Genomic DNA, 19,040 nt, shown 5'->3' with positions numbered 1-19,040 from the left:
CAAGATGACACTGTAAGTTCAGGTTTTCATGTGCCCACCCAGCACACAAAAAAAATCAGTAACATATATTGTATAAATTATTGTATAATTTAAGAGAGAAATTGTATAATTTAAGAGAGAAAGCCAAAAAAGACCTGTCAGACTCAAATGTAAGATAAATCTCCATGGATAAGAAGCAGAAGAGAAACGTCACAAGCTCTGCTGGACTCTAAATCCAAAAATAAGAATTGGTGGCTGGAATTTGCTTTCTGAAGGCTAACAGGGACAAAAAATACGCAATGCAAGGTGGAGGACTGCAACCACATCCACTGATCCAAGCTAGACTTGGGGTGGAGCTCACCTCCAAAAAGGCAAATGGAAAACCACTGTTGTATCTGCTGCTTTGTATAGTATATACGGAGCTTCAGGCCTAGGCAAAGAAAACAGTAGGCACAGCTCCTCGAATGTGAAGAAAAGCAAGTCATTAGCTGGCTTGATGAACAAATCCGCAATATTGCCATATCAACAGGTAGCGAGGACTCCAAACTAATATTATAAAACCTGATTTTGGCCTGAGGATCTGGGCAGAAGCAACAATACAACCACAAGAGAAGCAGGGGTGAGCACAGAGGTAGAGAAAGTAAGAGAGAAATTCAAAGTAAAAGTTCAAAATATATATATTTCCAAGAACAACAGCAATAAACTCAACAGAGGAACCCATCCCAGATGAAATTAGAGTATAGTCTAACGAAGATATTAAAATAAATATTTAGCAAGTTCATTGATATAAATGAAGACATAATTTGCTTTTAAAAAATGAAAAGAAATTTGAAACAGAAAAATAAAAGAAGAAAAAAGATAAATATGAGAATTATAGAATTTATAGAAATTAAAAATAAAGCTATTGAGATTTTAAAAACTCAATAAATGAAATAAAACTCTAGATAGTGTTAATGGATACAAAGAGAGAATTAGCAAACTTAAAGATAATATTGAGATATTCACCCCAAAATAGAACTTTGGGACAAAGAGATTTATTTAAAAGAAAGAGATATAAATAAAAATAAATTTATAAAAATAAAAGGGACTTCCCTGGTGGTCCAGTGCTTAAGACTCCATGCTTCCACTGCAGGGAGCGTGGGTTTGATCCCTGGTCTGGGAACTAAGATCCCACATGCTGCAGTGTGGCCAATAAACAAATAAAGATAAATAAATAATAAAAATGAAAATATAATTAGGTACAAAAAGCAACTGAAATAAAGAAGCAAATAGAACTCTCCTACATTGTTAGTAGGAATGTAAAATTGGAACCCACTTTGGAAAATACCTTTGCAATTTTTTATAAAGTAAAACAAACACTTCTTGTATGAACCAGCAATCACATTCCTAAATATTAACCTAAGAGAAATAAAAGCATATGTTGGTACAAATTTTTTATAGGAGAATATTTATAGAAGATCTATTTATAATAGCCCCCAAACTGGAAACAACTCAAATATTCATCAACTGGTGAATGGTGAATGAATAAACAAATTGCAAAACATCCATACAGTGGAATACAACTCAGCAATAAAAAGACACAAAGTACTAGTACATGAAATAATATAAATGAACCTCCAAAACCCATCATACTAAGTGATAGAAATCAAAAAAAATTCTGTAGAATTCCATTTATGTAACATTCTGAAAGGCAAATTCATAGAGACAGTAATCAGATCATTGTCAGAGATTGGAGATGGGGGAGGGGTTGCATAACAAGGGGCATGAAAGAACTTTTGGGTTTAATGAAAATGTTCTATATTACTGAGCTGTACACATAAAAAGATTTCATTGTGTGTAAAATATACCTCAATGAACCTGAATTTTTAAAAAAGAAAAAAGAAAATGTATTAAAAGCTACCAGAGAGAGAAGAGGAACACATTTTAACCTATAGCAGGCCTCTTATCAATAATAATAGGCAACGGAGGCAATGGAATGATAGCTTTAAAGCACTGAGGAAAAGAATAATTGTTAATCTAAAATTTTATATACAGTCAAACTATCATTCAAGAATAAAACAAAATAATTACATTTTCAGATACACAAAGACTGAGAGAGAATACTACTTATGGACTGTCAGTGAAAAAAATAGTGAAGGATGTCTTTCAGCAATAAGTAAAATAAACCAGAAGATGCATGAAACTTTTTAAAACGGTGTATTAGAAATTAACAAACTGATGGTTGCCAAAGGGGAAAGGGGGGAGAGAAAGGGATAAGTTAGGAATATGGGATGAACAGATACACACTACTATAAATAAAATAGGTAAGCAACAAGGATTTAGTATATAACACAGGGAACAATATTCAATATCTTGTAATAACCCATAATGGAAAATAATCTGAAATAGATATATATATATATATATATATATAAGTGAATCACTTTGCTGTACACCTGAAACTAATACAATATTGTAAATCAACTACAATTAAAAATATTAATGAAGTGCTCACTTCAGCAACACATATACTAAAATTGGAACAATACAGAGAAGATTAGCATGGCTCCTGCACAAGGATGACACACAAATTCATGAAGCATTCCATATTTTTTTTTTAAATTAGTGAAACTAAAGTTAGTACTGACTATAAAAAAAAACTACTTTTGTATTAAAAAAGTCAAACAGTCATGAGATTGGAGAGTACAATAATGGATAACTGAAGCATACTAAGATCATTTTACGTTTGAAAAATAAAAACACCAGATAACTTAAAATCTGTAAGAAATATTTATAGTTAAATATAATGCTGAAAAAATAAGGATTATAACTAATAGACAAAATATATAATCAGTAATAAATGACTCAGCAGACAAAAAGTGGAGAATAGAAAACTTTTGGACCAAGAGAAGGCAGAAAAAAAAAATTAAGCAATAGAAAAAGAATGGTAGGCATAAAATATAAAATAAGACTGTTAAAGTCATTGCAGATATACCAGAAATAGTAATAGTAATAGTGAGATTATTAGGTTGGATAAAGCAACAAATCTTGCTCTATGTTGCTAGCAATGCACTAAACTAAAAGACCACACACAAAAGCTGAAAATAAAAGATAAAGATATCTTATGTAAATACTAGCCAAAGAAAGTTATTTTAGTGATATAAGATTTGGAAAAAGTCAAATTTCAAAACACACAAAAAAAGAACAATTCAAGAGAATGAGAAGGAAAAAACGCAGGCTTGGAGAAAATATTTGCAAAAGACACATGTGATAACAGACTATTATCCAAAATACACAAAGGACTCTTAAAACTTAGTAATAACCTGATTAAAACATGGGCCAAAGATCTGAACAGACACTAATCAAAGAAAATATACAGAGCTTCCCTGGTGGCACAGTGGTTGAGAGTCCGCCTGCCGATGCAGGGGACACGGGTTTGTGCCCCAGTACGGGAAGATCCCACATGCCGCAGAGCGGCTGGGTCCGTGAGCCATGGCCGCTGAGCCTGCACGTCCGGAGCCTGTGCTCCACAACGAGAGAGGCCACAACAGTGAGAGGCCCATGTACCACCAAAAAAAAAAAAAAAAAAAAGATATATAGATGACAAATTCCTATGAAAGGATGCTCTACATCATATGCCACTAGAGAATTGCAAGTTAAAACAATAATGAGATACCATTATATACCTATTAGAATGGCCAAAACCCAAAACACTGATTATACCAAATGCTGGAAACGATGTGGAGCAACAGGAACTCTCATATATCACTGCTAGGAATGCAAAATGTTACAGCCATTTTGGAAGACTTTTGGGATTTTGGCAATTTCTTACAAAGCTACGCATATTCATACCAATAATCCAGTCATTGTGATCCTTGGTATTCATCCAAAGGAGTTGAAAACTTATATACACACAACAACCTACACATAGGTGTTTATAGCAGCTTTATTCATAGTTGCCAAATCTTGGAAGCAACAAAGATGTATTTCATTAGGCAAATGAACAAACTATGGTACATTCAGACAATGGAATATTATTCAGCACTAAAAAGAAATGAGCTATTAAGCTATGAAAAGACACATAGGGCCATTAAATGCGTATTACTAAGTGAAAGAAAACAATCTGAAAAGGATACATACTGTATATTTCCAATTATATGACCTTTTTGAAAAGGCAGAAATATGGAGACAATAAAAGTTCAGGGATTGCCAGAAGTCAGAGAGGGCAGAGATGAATATGCAAAGCACAGAGGATTTTTAGAGTAATGAAAATACTCTATGATTTTATAATGATGACTGTTTGTCATTATACATTATACATACATTATACATTTGTCCAAACCCATAGAATGTACAACACCAAGAATGAACCTTAAGTTACACTGTGGACTTTGGGTGATTATGATGTGACAATGTAGGTTCATCCTTGGTAAAAAAAATAAGAATGATCCATTCTGGTGAGTGATGTTGACAATGGGGGAGGCTATGCATGTGTGGGGAAAAAGGTATGTAAGAAATCTCTGTATCTTCCTCTCAATTTTGTTGTAAACCTAAAACTCCTCTAAAAAATAGTCTTAAAAAATGCAGTGTCTAGGCAATGTGTCTTTACAAGACTCCCCGACTTAGTTCCTATTTGTGTAGCTTCCATGATTGATTCTCCTTTCTTTCCAGAAATTTTGAGAGGTATCCAATATCCTTTACTAAAATCCTTTCCTGCTGATGCCTAGCAAAGCTGGTATCCTAACTAATATAGCTCTGAGGTACAATCCATCTGGAAATTAGAGTTTATCATATAGCCTCTGGGGAGGAACAAAGACTGTGCCCTTGGGCTGTATTGTTAGGAATTTGAGCATTGTAGCATAGGAAGAGTTTGAAGGATCCAAGAGTATGTGCACTTAAACTGACACTCTATAGAAATGTCTCTCTCTGTGTTTCTTTACCGCTAAATACAGTGGCCTATGTTCTCTTCTCATGATTGACCTTTGTGCCATATTTGGTACTGTTGACCACTCCCTCCCTCTGGAAGCACTATTATGGCTTGCCAGAGAGCATTTCAAGGGCAAAGATTAAACAGGATTATCTTTGTATTTACAGCACATTGCATTGTGCTTCACACATGGCACTCAATGAGATTTCAATGAATGAATGAATGAACACATATTGTATTTTTAACTATGACTAAAGGAGAGAGCCTAATTGAATAAAGCACACAGGAAAATGTTGATTAAATAGCGAGAAAGTAATAGTAACTCATCTTGAGTGTTTTCAGCCCATTTTAATTGTAGTGATTAATAACGGCATGTAAGCAAATTGTGGATTAATACAAACAAATAAGACAGGTAATTTTCTTCTAACTAAAACATATCATGGTATTGGTCTATTTGTTAACATATATTGATCAATTAAACTGGAGAGTAAAAAGATAATGAAGGAGGTGCAAAAACTGCATGCAGTTGTCAAGATTCCAAGGAACATCAAAAGTCCTGTGGGTATTCAGTTAATCATGAAGGTCTCTACCTCAACAAAACCAAAAGTGCCCTTGCTGGTTTCACAATACCCCCTCATTTTTTGGATCTTCAAAGATCACCAGGTTGATGTTTACCACACCTAGATCAAGATATGAAGATAAAAGTGATTTTCACCTGGACAAAACTGGACTAGCTCTGTGGGAGATTTATAGTTCATACTTACACCAAGATCAAATATGCCCACCCTAACCAGATATCAATCTCACTTGCATGACTGATCAGAAACTGGGGTAAAAGAACTATAGCCTATGGACCAAATCCAGCCCCTCATCAGTTTTGTAAATAAAATTTTATTGGATCACACTCATGCCCATTCTTTTCATGTATTGTCTATGGCTGCTTTTATTCTACAATGGTGAAGTTGAGTAGTTGGGACAGAAATAGTGTGGCCCACAAAGAGCTTAAAATATTTACAATCTGGCCCTTTACAGAAAAAGTTTGCTAACCCCTGATCAAGAATATAAGCTTTTTAACCAAATTACTATTGTTAACTTCCCCCTCCATAATTAAATAAATAAAATTTAATTTTCACTTCAAAAAAAAAGGGAACATACCTAATCATAATAAAGGCCATATATGACAAACCCACAGCTAATATCATACTCAATGGTGAAAAACTGAAAGCATTTCCTCTAAGATCAGGAACAAGACAAGGATGTCCACTCTCACCAGTTTTATTCAACATAGTCTTGGAAGTCCTAGCCATGGCAATCAGAGAAGAAAAAGAAATAAAAGGGATCCAAATTGGAAAAGAAGTAAACCTGTCATGGTTTGCAGATGACATGATGCTATACATAGAAAATCCTAAAGATGCTATCAGAAAAAAACTACTAGAAAACTACTCAAACTCATCAATGAATTTGGTAAAGTTGCAGGATACAAAAGTAATACACAGAAATCTGTTGCATTTCTATACACTAACAATGAAAGATCAGAAAGGGAAATTAAGAAAACAATCCCATTTACCACTGCATCAAAGAGAATAAAATACCTAGGAATAAACCTACCTAAAGAGGCAAAAGATTCTGTACTACAAAAACTATAAGATGCTGATGAAAGAAATCAAAGAAGACACAAACAGATGGAAAGATAGATCATGTCCTTGGATTGGAAGAATCAATATTGTCAAGATGATGATACTACCCAAGGCAGTCTACAAATTCAGTGCAATCCCTATCAAATTACCAATGACATTTTTCACAGAACTAGAACAAAAATATATTTTAATTTGCATGGAAACACAAAAGACCCTGAATAGCCAAAGCAATCTTGAAAAAGAAAAATGGAGCTGGAGAAATCAGACACCCTTACTTCAGACTATACTACAAAGCTACAGTAATCAAGACAATCTGGTACTAGCACAAAAACAGAAATATAGATCAGTGGAAAAGAATAGAAAGCCCAGAGATGAACCCAGGCACCTATGGTAAACTAATCTATGACAAAGGAGGCAAGTATACACAATGGAGAAAAGACAGTCTCTTTAATAAGTGGTACTGAGAAAACTGGACAGCTACATGTAAAACAATGAAATTAGAACACTCGCTAACACCATATACAAAAATAAACTCAAAATGGATTAAAGACCTAAATGTAAGACTGGAAACCATAAAACTCCTAAAGGAAAACATAGGCAGAAGACTTTTTGAAATAAATCATAGCAACATTTCTTTTGGTCTGTCTCCTAAAGCAAACGAAATAAATGCAAAAATAAACAAATGGACCCAATTAGGCTTAAAAGCTTTTGCACAGAAAAGGAAACCATCAACAAAATGAAAAGACAACCTACAGAATGGGAGAAAATATTTGAAAATGATGCTACCAGCAAGGGATTAATTTCCAAAATATACAAACAGCTCATATACCTCAAAATATCAAAAAACCAAAAACAACCCAATCAAAAAATGGGCAAAAGACCTAAATAGACATTTCTTCAAAGAAGACATACAGATGGCCAACAGGCACATGAAAAGATGCTCTACATCACTCATTATTAGAGAAATGCAAATCAAAACTACAATGAGGTATCACCTTACACTGGTCAGGATGGCCATCATCAAAAAGTCTACAAATAATAAAAGCTGCAGAGGGTGTAGAGAAAAGGGAACCCTCCTATACTGTTGATGGGAATGTAAATTGGTGCAGCCACTAGGGAGAACAGTATGGATGTTCCTTAAAAAACTAAAAATAGAGCTACCATATGATCCTGCAATCTCACTTCTAGGCATGTATCTGAAGAAAACCATAATTCAAAAATATACATGCAGGAACTTCCCTGGTGGCACAGTGGTTAAGAATCCGCTTGCCAGTGTAGGGGACATGGGTTTGAGCCCTGGTCTTGGAAGATCCCATGTGCTGCGTAGCAATTAAGCCCATGCTCCACAACTACTGAGACTGCGCTCTAGAGCCCAAAAGCCACATCTACTGAGCCCGCGCACCACAACTACTGAAGCCTGCGCCCCTAGAGCCCATGCTCCGCAACAAGAGAAGCCACCGCAATGAGAAGCCCATGCACTGCAACAAAGAGTAGCCCCCACTCGCCACAACTAGAGAAAGCCTGCACGCAGCAACAAAGACCCAACACAGCCATAAATAAATAAATAAATAAATAAATTTATTAAAAAAAACATGCACCCCAGTGTTCATTGTAGCACTATTTACAATAGCCAAAACATAGAAGCAACCTAAATAATGTCCATTGACAGATGAATGGATAAAGAAGATGTTTTATATATATATATATATATATATATATACACACACACACACACACACACACACACACACATATATGTATAAATAACCAATAGGGGAAAGGAATCTGAAAAAGAATATGTACGTGTGCTGTATACCTGAAACTTACACAATATTGTAAATCAACTATACTTTAATACAAATTTTTTTTTAAGAAAAAAGAATATATGGAGAAAGCAGAGAGGTCTAATTTAGTTTTCTAGACTTATACAAGAAGGCCCTGAAAATGGGAATTCTTTCTATTTCAACATGATGGCTGAAGCTTCTCCCTCATCCCCCTTTATCACCCCTGCCCCTACTTCCTTATAATCAGGCTTATAACTGTGAACAGTTTATCATGTTTTAACAGTTTAAAAACTTTGTGATTCAAAACCTATGGTAGGAGTTCCCTGGTGGCACAGTGGTTAAGAATCCACCTGCCAATGGAGGGAACATGGGTTCGAGCCCTGGTCTGGGAAGATTCCACATGGCACGGAGCAACTAAGCCCGTGCACCACAGCTACTGAGCCTGCGCTCTAGAGCCCGTGCACCACAACTACTGAGCCTGCGTGCCACAACTGCTGAAGCCCGCGTGCCTAGAGCCTGTGCTCCATAACAAGAGAAGCCACCGCAATGAGAAGCCCACGCACCACAACAAAGAGTAGCCCCCACTTGCCACAACTAGAGAAAGCCTGCGTGCAGCAACGAAGGCCCAACACAGCCGAAAATAAATAAATACACTTATTTTTTTAAAAATAAAGGTATGAAAAAATATTTTTTAAAACCTATGCTATATCAGAATTCCACAACTACTTGTACATCATATATCCTAATTCTTTATCCTAAGTTCTCACTTTTTCAAAAATAATGGTCTTCTTTTTATCAACAGTCCTTCTCCTTCTGACAACTCTTGGTCAATCTGTTTATCTGTTCCTATTTTCCCACAAATATCTTAAATGTAATACTTCCTTATGTACATGTTCTTAGCACTATTTTCTCCTAGCTTCACACTTGCTCATGCATCACTTATCTGCTTCCATAGCTTTCATCATCATTCTGTACAGCTAATTTCATCTTACTTTGACCTTTCCTTTAAACCTCACACATGCATTTCTAAATGCTGTACATCTTCATGTGGGTGTGTTGCTTTCCTGCTCACACTTGTCTGGTTTGACATCTAAATCATTATCTCTGCCCACAAAAACAAATCATAAAATACACACAAAGATAGAGCAGCTATTCATTGTCTGTACTCCCTAACTCAGTTAATTGCATCATTCGCCTACTGGTTGCCAAAGCTAGAAACAAGAGAACCCTCTCCACCTTCTACATCTAATCAAACTTAAAATTCTGAAGATTCTTGAATTTTAAATATATTTAGAAATCATCTTCTCCATGTCATTTCCATTACTGTATTTTATAACTTCGTCATTGAATAACTTTAAAATCGTTGCAAATTATTCCTATCTTTGGTGGACTATTTTTCTAATTCATCCCTCATATTGTTCCCAGGCTTATCTTATTATAATACAAATCTGGTCATGAAACGTCTCTGTTTAAAAATCTTCAAAATTCCCTATTGACCTCCAAAATAAAAATGTTTGGGGTGACATTCAAGGCTAATCATGCTCTGAGTTACCTTTTCAAATTTATTTCCAACTAAACCCCATTGTGAAACTTAAACTCTAATAATATTGAATTATTTTCCATTTTCCAGACATATCGGTGGCATAAGAGTTGAGTCATTTTCCCCACCCACACCCCTATGCCGACCATCCTAAGTTCGTTTGAGAAACAATAGGTGGTCAGAGTTTGGCTGACAATTAGATTTTGGTTTGCTGAGGATACGATGCAAGCTGGCTAGAGAAGGGGGAAGGGGAAAAAGAGGACTAAGTGATTAGAAAGGCTGCTGAGGAGATTCTGAGGAAGGAATAAGGCAGTTGTAAGAAAGAGAAAGAGCAGAGTTTTAGGCTATTTTGCTATATGACTCCTTCTGTTTTCTCATTAAATCTTTAGTAAGGCTTTATTTCTACGCAATTCTCTCACAGTTGGATTTATTTAAAGGCTAAAACTGAGTGGCCTGGTTTGAAGGTGTGCCTGAGGCTAGTCCAAGCTGAATTTTGGATTCCATTTAACTATGTATATATTCACTTCCACTTTTATATTGTAAATTTCCTTGAAGGCCTGAATCATGTTTTATAGTAACTGATCTCTGTTTGTGCAATTGATTTGGATTCTATCCATCTGTAACTTGTATTTCTCCTGTGATTTCTATTTTAATATTATCTCTGTGTTCTATTCCCCCAACCGCTCATAGTACAATCAGCTGGACAAATGAGTTGGCTCTCTTCCACAGTCTTATCTCCTGTATAATCCTATCACTGTCACCAGCATAGCACATGCTCAGAAGAGCTCCTTGAGTCTATTCATTCATCTCCCTGAATTAGAAGTCTAAAGCTCTTAAGATTCTTTTGAAAACAGCTGTTCCATTAGACATCCTTCCCCGCTACCAAACAACTGTTGCTGGATATGACCCATCTCCCATTAAACAGCATTAGATATGAGACACTTTTAATGAGGCTTGTGATATTCTATCTTTAAAGCTGTCTTCCAGGGCACTAAATTGGAGCATGCAATTGATGTTTAAAAGAAAATCATTCTAGACATTGTTCTAACAGTGACAGTTCACAAAAAAGATAAAAATCCTTATTGTTACTATTGTTACATTCTAATACAGGGAGAAAACAAACAAATAAAACAAGAAAATATCAGATAACAATGAGGCTATAAAGAAAATAAAACAGTGATATGATGGAGTAACTGATTACTTTAGATTTGTCGGTTTCCGTACATTATAGAGGTGAGGCAACTGAGTTCCTCTATAATAATTGAGCTGTGACCTGAATGACAAGAAGGAAGCAGTTACGGAGAAAGCATTCCTGGCTGTGGGAATATCTGGTTCAATGGCTCTGAGGCAGGAATGAACTTGGCATTTTTAGGAAACAGAAAGAAAGGCAGTGTAAGGGGGAAAAGGGTTTAAAATGATGACAAAGATGCAAGCAGGATAGATTACATGAGGCCTTGTAAGCCAGGGTAAGGAGTTTGGGCTTTCTTCTAAGTGAGGTAGGAAGTTTGGGGGGTTTTAGCAGGGGAGTGATGGATCTGATTTACATTTTATATAATGATGACTCCAGCTGCTGTGTAGAAATTAGATTGTAAGGGGGCAAGAGAAAAAGTCAGAGACGCTTAGAGAAATCTAGGCATGAGAAGATGGTGGTTTGGACCAGGGTTGTGTAACAGAGATAGAAGTGGACAGATGTGAAATCTATGTTTTGAAAGAAGAAGAATCAGATGGATTGGGGTGGGGAGGTGGGGGCAGGTGGTAAGGAACACAGAGTGCAAGGGAAGAGTAAACGATGAGTTCTAGGTTTTTGGTTTAAACAAAATGAGATGGTAAAGATTAGGAAAGAAGCAGATTGGAGAAGAAAGGATGATTGAAATTTCTTTTTTGGCTATATCAAATTTGAAATGTTTATAAGACAAGCAAGAAGAAGTATGGTAGGTAGCTGGATATACAGATCTGGAACTCAGTGTCAAGCGGGGATAGTGTGTAAAGGAGAGAAAGGAAGAGAAAGAAGGGAAGAGAAGAGGGCCCACCTCACGCTGAGAGGTGGGCAGAGGAGAAGGAGGTCTGAGCTAAGAGGAAAAGCAGAGCATGACCTCTCCTCCACTGTGTTCCAGACTCCTACATCCAATGTCTACACTATAATCATTCCCAAACAACCAATAAGATATCCTTTTCCTATGTTGCTATTGGAAGAAATTCTAGGATTTGCCTGTGAGGCACTCACCCAGTATGCTTATTTGTTCTAAGAAGACAAGTGTTTCCAATGACTTCCTTCCTTTGACTGATTCCTCTGCTGCTGCAAACCACCTGCCCCCCGACCCCAAGTCATTTCTGAACTCAGCATACTCTGCTACCCAACTCTGGCATCTGAATGTTCGTGCTTTTCCCTGATAGTACAAGTCCTGTTGTGCTTTTTGTTTGGGGGGAACTTTTGTATTTTGTTTTTGTTTTTAGCATTTTATGCCTGATTAAATTCCATCTTAGTAACTGAAGAGCTTCTTAAAGGAAGTATTTTAGATAGAAAATACCTTAAGCATATAGCTTAATCTTCACCACCCACAGTAAGTGTAATCTTTGGTAAATCCTTGAAACTCATATCAATATTACCTCACTTCTAAAATATGTGCCAAAAGTTATGGAAAATATATTAAGTGAATGAGTGAATTTATAAATGTATATAATACGTACCTGAAGACCAAAAGTTGGATCACCTGTCTTCCAATGTAAAAGTCATTGTTATAACCATTGTCTGCATGTAGTTGGTGCTTAATAATTGTACTGCAGTGGGATGTTTTAGCATGAAGTCTTTACTATACTGAGTGTTGTCAAAAGGAGCAGTCACCCCAAGGTCCCAGTTTTACTGTTTTGCTTAGGACCATGCTGCCAAACCAAATGTCTCTCCTCTTCATCCTACTCAAAGAGTATGGTTTCCAAAATGAAATGTGCAAAACAAAACAATGGGGAGCAAGAGTAAAATATTAGACTTGACACCTTTATTTTGTATCTAAAAAATATGAAGGGACTTATGCTTTTCTAATACTCAATGTACTGACTGACACGCCTGTCCTCACTTGCTCCACAAGGCAAATACATAGCATCAAGATGCTATGAATTGATTTCCTTTCTATGTATGATACTGTACCATGGTTCGTGTGCTACACAGAATGTTGTCAATGCGATTAACTTTTTAATAAAATAAGATCTTTAAAATAATAGTGGAGCCTTGTAATAAGCAAGGGCTGACCATGAAAATCTTTTTACCACACAGTAACCAGTATACTGGTTTTCTTCGAGAAAGGACTGTCCAACTAAAAGCTGAATAACATCTTGTCAAGTAAACTTGACAAGTGTGCCCAATTTGCTAACTTTTTCTATGAACGCAAGTGACAGTCAGATATTTTTGAAAAAATAATACTCTTAATCAGTTTCTTCAAGGTAAAGGTGACATTTTTAATAATGAAGGAGAAAGTAACTGCTGCTCAAAAGACATTTGGGCTAAGGAGAGAGCATTTTTAAAATAGATACTTGGAAATGTTCCATTGTTATGTAATTTTGTTGTTGAAAACAATTTAAATGTAAAACTCTTAATATCTGCACACAAAAACTTGGAAATTGAGTTTTTAAGACTTTTTAACAAATCTTCCTTAAAGATCTTCCTTTAATCTCACTTTAAAAAATGAGTAGTTTCAGTGGGTTTTGAGCCCATTTCTTAAAAATATAAAAATGCAATAACTTCTGATTAGTTCGTAAGAATGACTGACTGATATTGGGTATGATATATGTTGGCTAGCTGAATTTCAACAAAACCCTTTGCATAATTGGGGATGGGTTTGAAAAATGAGTATCATGATTTAGCAGGCACAGCTAATGGTGCACTTCTTCCATCTGGCTGTACTTATTTTTGTGAGAAAGCTCTTTCAGCTAAAATAGCCATTAAAACCAACATGGGAATAAACTGAACTTAGAACCAGACTACTGAGCCACTATATCACAAGGTATTAAAACAAAATTTTTTTAATTGATGAGGAATTGTCAACCAAATTGCTCTCACCAGAAAGGGCAAGGAGGCTGTTGAACCATTGATAAATAGAATAAAATAATATGAAAAGTATTATCTAATCTTTTCTATCTAATCATTCTTAATTTCTATTTTAAGTTCTACAAAGTACACATTACAGTAGAACATTATTAAATATATATAATTAATAATTATGTAATTATAATGTATTAAGTTGTTCAAAAATTTTTACTTAGGGGTGCATAATCAAAAAGAAATTTGGAGATCACTGCTTTAGTAGAACTAGTTGCATCATGCCTCAAATTCCTCTTTATTTCAGTAATCTTTGGAAGTACAAGTCCCTTCACCATCCATTATAACCTGCTCTTCCATTCCTGTACTGCTCTATCTCCTAATCTGACTGAATCCCATCTCAGCCTTTCCTCTCTGCCCTCTAAAAAGTTTGAGTCTGAATCAACAAATTTCTTATGGTAAGCTAATCACCACAGATGGCTACCAATGGATCACAATTCCTGGTATTGACATTATTGTGAGACCCCTCCCTTGAATCTGGACTGGTCCCATGACTCACTTTAATTAATAGAATGTGATGATGATGTGCCAGCTCTGGGTATAAGCCTCAAGGTCTGGCAGATTCCACTTTTGCGCTTTTGGGAAGCCTAAGCTTCCATGTTAGTAGTCGTGTGGAGAAGGAAAAACCCTGAGATGAGAGAGAGAGAGAGAGAGAGATGCACTGGTATCCCAAGTGAGCCCAGCTTTCCAGTCATCTCCACTAACACACCAAATATGTGAATGAGCTAATTGGATTTTCCAGCCCAGTCAAAGCTCCCAGTGGCTTCAGCCCCATATGACATCATGTGAATCAGAAGAATCACCCAGCTGAGCACAGTCAATCTGAAGTATCTTGAGAGATAATAAAATTGCTCTTTTAAGCCACTGAGTTTGGTGTGGTTTAGTAAGCAGCAACTGATAATAAAACCATCTGTTACATTCTCAATCTTCTGGAAATTTTCCCTTCCATCTTTTGACTTTCCAGTTGAGGACACTTTACACTACAGGCCTCTCGAATGACATCTGCTTTTCCCCCTCACACTCCACCTACTACAGAGCCAATAGAGTAGGTGTTCTCCTCTCTCCCCACTGTCCTCCTGCAGAGACCTCTGCTCTCTTGAAGCTCATGCCATCTGGCTATATCCCTCTCTAAATCATGTTGCTGCCATCTGCTGATCTCTTGGCCATTCCTCTTTACTCATAGATAACCTAGCCCCTGGCTCACGCTCCACTCCTATTTTTGTCAGCATGCTCTGTGATTTCACTGTGCGTGTGGATGACCTAGCCTATAACTTTCCTCTTAGCTCCTTGACTTCTTAACTTTTCCTCTTCCCCTCTTCAGCCACCTGTTCCCATGGTCATGCCTAGAATAAACTGAACTACCTCTGAAATACAAATTTCAAATATCTTTTTAGCTCACATGCACTATTAACTGCACTACAACCATTCTTTGACCATATCAGAATCTGATAGACAATGAAACTTTGAAGAAAATAACCAAACTGATATACTTTTCATTGATAATTACAAACCTCACATGGGCATTAAACACTGCCCAGTAATAGTACTTAATTTCTGCATTAGCTTTGAATTCATAATTTTGGACACAACTGCTTCATGTTGTCTCTTCTCTCCTCAAATAACTTATCTCCCGTTACCCTCCATTAATGATGTCCCCTCACGCTTCATAAATAAAATAGAAGTTATTCAGTGGGGGCTCTCCATCCTCCTGCCATCAAACCTACCAGGCCACCTGTATCTGTTATCTTCACTCCTGTTACAGAGATTCACTTCAGGTGTCCGTCTCTCGGGCCCATTACCCAGTTAGAGCTCTGGGTCCCATTTCCCCTTGCCTTTCTAAAGGTTTTGTACCTCTAGTTATTCTACTTTGCATCACTTCATCACTCCATTCACTTCAGTGTAAAAACAAAAAAATCTTCAAACATCCCTTATCTCCCTTATTATGCCATTTCTCTGCTCACGTCCATAGTAAAATTTCTTTTAAAAACGTACACAGGCAATCACCTATCTATCAGTCTTTCAAATTCTAAATCTGGTTTCACTTCCTGGTGTTCACAAAAATTACTCTTGCAGAATCACCAACAATCTTTTCTTTGCCAAATCCAAGGAATGTAATTCTGTTGCCGTCTTATTTCTTTCCCAGTTTTCCCAATTGAATACATGGCTCCACCATCCACCCAGTCATTTAAACCAGAAATCTCAGCCTTAATTACTTAGCCTTAATTCCTCCTTGACTGTCTGCCCTAAATCTAATTCATCAGCGAGTACAGCCTTTCTACCTCTAGACCTCTAATCCTCTTACTTTCCTCCTCCACTGCCCTGATGTGAGCCATACCATCTCTCAAATCATCTAGGAGGCAGTAACTCTTCCTGCTAGATGCTCTTCTTATTTCGACTGGTCTCCACAGCAGCCCAGGTGATCTTTCCAAATTGTATATCAGTCTATGTAACTCCACTATTGAAAACCCTTCACTGCTTGTTGTTTGTACTTAGTGAAATTCAAACTCTGCATCATGGCCTGTAAGACCCATCTGATGGAACTGTAAGGGTAATATTTATTTTTCCCCTCCCCTCCACACATTCCATAGAAAGGAGAGAACTTTCTCTCAGCAGGGAGAAAATCATGGAAATAGTCCCATTCTCTCTCAGCAACTGCCCCCTCCACTCTCGTCCCTTAGTACTCCTTCTCCGGAGTAGGAAGAGGGAATTATCTCACTGGTGAGATGGCAATGGGAATTGAGAATGCGTGGCTCAGAGACTTCTTGGGTTCTTTCTTTCAGAACGGCTTATTTCTCCTCTGCCCTTCAGTAACTAGCTTGCCCCTAGAGGGAAAGCCTGCAGTTCAGCTCTGCTGGGGAAAACGGGAGGTGATAGCAGTGGGAGGAGTATTAGGAAGCCCATTTGGCTAAATTCTCCAATCAGCAGAATCAGTAACACAGATGCTATTTTGACCTCTATCTAATCTGACCCCTGAGACCTATATCCCACTTGTTTTTAAATTCTGGAATACCACAGAGGGCTTTTTTTTTTTTTTTTTTTGCATCCATTAAAGCCCCAAATTCAGCATTAATGGACTTTTCACTACCTCTGCAACTTCATTTTTTGCCACTCTCCTCTACCTACTAGGCTTCAATACTCTGGCCGCCTTTCATTTCCTAAAACGTAGCCACAATTTTCCTGCCTCTGGACCTTTGCACTTGCAGCTCCCTCTGCCTGAAGGGTTCTCCCTGTGGCTTTTTGTGTGATCAGCTTCTTATCTTCAGGTCTCAGATTAGTTATCATGTTCTAAGAGTGGCCTTCCCACACAATGGAATGTTATAAATTACTTCCCCACTGTCATTTTTGTCTGTCCCAGCTCCTTATCTGCTTCCCTTATAGTACTTATCCCATCTTTATGTTTTGTTTATTTGCTTGTTTGTCCTCCTCATTCAAATCTGCTCAATAAAGGAACAAGTCTTTATTGTTCACTGTTGTATCCTCAAGTCTTAGCTCACAGTAGGCTAGTATTAAATATTTATTGAATAAATGAATGATTACATGGAAATAGCAATGCAGAATTAACAGCCTGACTTGCTGACTTGATAATTACAAAGTGTAAATTCTAATTAATTTCCATATGAATTTTTCATATTCCTTTAATTGTTTTGCTCCCAGAAAACCATGAACTGGTTTATTTACCATAAAAACCTGGTTCAAGTCTGATTACTTCAGGAATATGAGTCAACTTAATCAATGATGTTTGTTGAAAATGTACATTTTGTGTTAGCCGAAAAGTTCGTTCGGTTTTTTTCCATAAGATGGCTCTAGTAGTTGTCTTTAACTACATTAGAAACAATTTTGTTAGATTGTATGTGACAGATGTCATATCAGAGCGCATTTAAAAAAAACTTATCAAAATTGGTGAAATTTTGTGTAGCCATTTTAAGATTGAAGGAAAAAAGCAACATTTTCGGCATATTATGCTTTGTTATTTTGAAAAAGGTGAAAACGCAACTGAAACGCAAAAAAAGATTTGTGCAGTGTATGGAGAAGGTGCTGTGACTGATCGAACATGTCAAAAGTGGCTTGAGAAGTTTCGTGCTGGAGATTTCTTGCTGGACGATGCTCCACAGTCGGGTAGACCAGTTGAAGTTGATAGCGATCAAATCGAGATATTAATTGAGAACAATCAACGTTATACCACGTGGGAGATAGCTGACCTACTCAAAATATCCAAATCAAGCGTTGAAGACCATTTGCACCAGCTTGGTTATGTACATCTCTTAGATGTTTGGGTTCCACATAAGTTAAGTGACAAAAACCTTCTTGACAAAAACCTTGTCAAGAGTGTGAATCCGCGTGTGATTCAAAAACCTTCTTGACAAAAACCTTCCGCGTGTGATTCTTAAACATTAACGAAAACATTCTGTTTTTAAAACAAATGGTGACGGGAGATGAAAAGTGGATTCTGTACAATAATGTGGAACGGGAGAGATCGTGGGGCAAGTGAAGTGAACCACCACCAACCACACCAAAGGCCGGTCTTCATCCAGAGAAGGTGATGTATGTATATGGTGGGATTGGAAGGGAGTCCTCTATTATGAGCTCCTTCTGGAAAACCAAACGATTAATTCCAACAAGTGCTGCTCCCAGTTAGACCAAATGAAAGCAGCACTTGACAAAAAGCGTCCAGAGTTAGTCAACAGAAAACGCATGATCTTCCATCAGGATAACGCAAGACTGCATGTTTCTTTGATGACCAGGCAAAAACTGTTACAGCGTGGCCGGGAAGTTCTGATTCATCCGCCATATTCACCAGACATCGCACCTTCATATTTCCATTTATTTCCATCTTTACAAAATTCTCCTGTTGGAAAAAAATTTCAATTCCCTGGAAGACTGTAAAAGGCACCTGGAACAGTTCTTTGCTCAAAAAGATAAAAAGGTTTTGGGAAGATGGAATTATGAAGTTGCCTGAAAAATGGCAGAAGGTAGTGGATCAAAACAGTGAATACGTTGTTCAATAAAGTTCTTGGTGAAAATGAAAAATGTGTCTTTTATTCTTAGTTAAAAACTGAAGAAATTTTTTGGCCAAGCCAATAGAACTATTACTAGATTCTAGGAA

General features: G+C 36.8%; 1 long non-coding RNA gene and 1 other non-coding gene across 2 annotated transcripts in view; both read left to right on the top strand.

The window, feature by feature from the left end:
* LOC141278824 (uncharacterized) overlaps positions 1-19,040 on the top strand; it is a 93,452-nt gene extending 74,412 nt beyond the window's left edge. Inside the window, exon 3 of the long non-coding RNA XR_012332174.1 lies at positions 17,918-19,040. This is a non-coding gene — a long non-coding RNA (uncharacterized lncRNA). The remainder of the gene's footprint in view (positions 1-17,917) is intronic.
* On the top strand, positions 2,466-2,572 carry LOC117312510 (U6 spliceosomal RNA). Its single transcript, XR_004526834.1, has one exon. It is a non-coding gene; the product is annotated as a U6 spliceosomal RNA (small nuclear RNA).

Source organism: Tursiops truncatus, chromosome 5 (genome assembly GCF_011762595.2).
Source record: "Tursiops truncatus isolate mTurTru1 chromosome 5, mTurTru1.mat.Y, whole genome shotgun sequence".
NCBI lineage: Eukaryota > Metazoa > Chordata > Mammalia > Artiodactyla > Delphinidae > Tursiops > Tursiops truncatus.
The sequence above is the reverse complement of the archived record's forward strand: the minus strand, read 5'-3'. Positions and strand labels throughout refer to the sequence as shown.